This window comes from Limulus polyphemus, unplaced genomic scaffold (genome assembly GCF_000517525.1).
Source record: "Limulus polyphemus unplaced genomic scaffold, Limulus_polyphemus-2.1.2 Scaffold3591, whole genome shotgun sequence".
NCBI classification, from domain to species: Eukaryota; Metazoa; Arthropoda; class Merostomata; order Xiphosura; family Limulidae; genus Limulus; species Limulus polyphemus.
This window is the reverse complement of record NW_013669201.1, coordinates 112518-114834: the sequence shown is the minus strand read 5'-3', so window position 1 is coordinate 114834 and position 2317 is coordinate 112518.

Sequence of the window (2317 nt, the reverse complement as noted above, 5' to 3'; positions counted from 1 at the left end):
ATAGAAGTAGTTACGTACAACAGACAGTACTATTATATTTATATAGAAGTAGTTACGTACAACAGACAGTACTATTATATTTATATAGAAGTAGTTACGTACAACAGACAGTACTATTATATTTATATAGAAGTAGTTACGTACAACAGACAGTACTATTATATTTAATGTTACTTTGGTTTGATCTGAAAGAATCTAAGCAGTGAAATGAAATATAAAATTCGTGCCTAATAAATTGTAGTGTTAGAAAGAAACGTAGAGGGGTTTGTTGAATTTTGCGAAAAGATACTCGAGAGCTATCTTAACGAGGGAAGGCAGATAGTCAACACCATGATCAAACAGTGTGATTGGCTGTCACATTACAATGCCCCCATGATTCGAACGTGCCAACCCAGATTCCGAGTCGAACGCCGTAACCACCAGGCTCAACGTTACAGTAAATAAGACTGTATTTTGAAATACTAACGCCCATAATGTGGCGTAGTTATCGGTAAATAACAAACATAGCGCATATATTAATACTACAAGAAGTAGACAGAAGCTTGTTACGAAACGTAAGCTTACTACACAGAGCAGAACAAAATAATTTAAAAGATAGTAAAGACAATTCTGTGTAATAAACGAAGAAGAAAAACGTAATGTTAGAAATCAATAATATAAAAGATAGATTTCATACCAGTACTGTTAACGATACTTTTGGTCTGGACGCTAGTAAATTGTTTGAGTTATTATATTGTTTGAATATCACGTGGTAAGAAATGTTTTGTACTTAATTATTATTGTTGTAGACTTTGTCTGTTTATGCTTAGTACAGTTGAAATTATGGTGTTTACTACTGAAGCAAAAAATCCTGTGTTACTGTTTCACACGAAACTGCTATGTCAATACAACATAAACCCTGAAACGTTACAAAGACCCGTGTTACTGTTTCACACGGAAATGATATATCAATACAACATGAACCCTGAAACGTTACAAAGACCCGAGTTACTGTTTCACGCGAAAATGTTATATCAATACAACATAACCCTGAAACGTTACAAAGACCCGTGTTACTGTTTCACACGGAAATGTTATATCAATACAACATGAACCCTGAAACGTTACAAAGACCCGTGTTACTGTTTCACACGGAAATGTTATATCAATACAACATGAACCCTGAAACGTTACAAAGACCCGTGTTACTGTTTCACACGGAAATGTTATATCAATACAACATAAACCCTGAAACGTTACAAAGACCTCGTTATTAATGTCCTCCAAGACGTGTTTATATTAATGAAACCCATACCTTTACATTGATAAAAATGAAACCGTGTTACTTTTTCTTGAATTAATTTGATTATTGTATTCCACGTAAATCAATTCAGGCGTTGTATAACTCATTTATCGGTAAATTTAACTACCATTTTAATTGGCAAAATAGCAAATCTACCGTTCTTACAGTGAGTGAGGCGTCCGAACCTGGGGTTCTACAGCACCCCCAGTTTTACATATTGACTTATATACCAACTGTAAATTATATCATTATAATAATTTTGGGGGGGCTGCTCCCAGACTGAGCTGCCTTTGGCAACACGGGAGCTGTTTTTAACAACTCTTTATACTTTCAATCTGTCATTGTAAATTATGTATGGCTAGTCCACTTTGAAACTCCTTCCTACATCACTGTGAGGATAAGGCCATAAAATAAGAATGTAAATACAAGTTAGTTAGTTGTACCATTTTTTATCAGCAAACAGCGAGAAAGTGTAGCTTCAATTATACATTATAAACATTTTTGGCAAATGTCTGTCACATTAAGAGGGATTACAATGAAACGTTCCTACGTTGGCAAAAACTGAAACCTATCTGATTCTTACTGTGCCTCAAACACCATTAATGTACTCCTATATACCAATACATAGGGAGGACCAAGGCTAAGTGCCCCAGTCCCCACCCTTTATATGTTTAATTGATTATGTGACTAAATAATAAAGTGCTAGTCATGAGGGTGAAATTTTCCTTAACTCATTATTCACTTTCTATACCGTATTTCAGGTGCATCCACTAAAAGTTAATGAAGAAAACTGTGAAATGTGTTTCGAGTAGCGGAAGAAAAATGAGACTCCTTGGTCACTAGAGGTAGGTGTTCGTGTCTAATGAATGTTTTGTGATTGAAAATGATACTTTACATTTTAAGATATGTTTTTTAAACACAAGAGATAGGTGTTAACTTGGGTTTACACATAACTCTACCTTGGTCACTAGAGGTAGGTGTTCGTGTCTAATGAATGTTTTGTGATTGGAAATGATACTTTACATCTTAAGATAT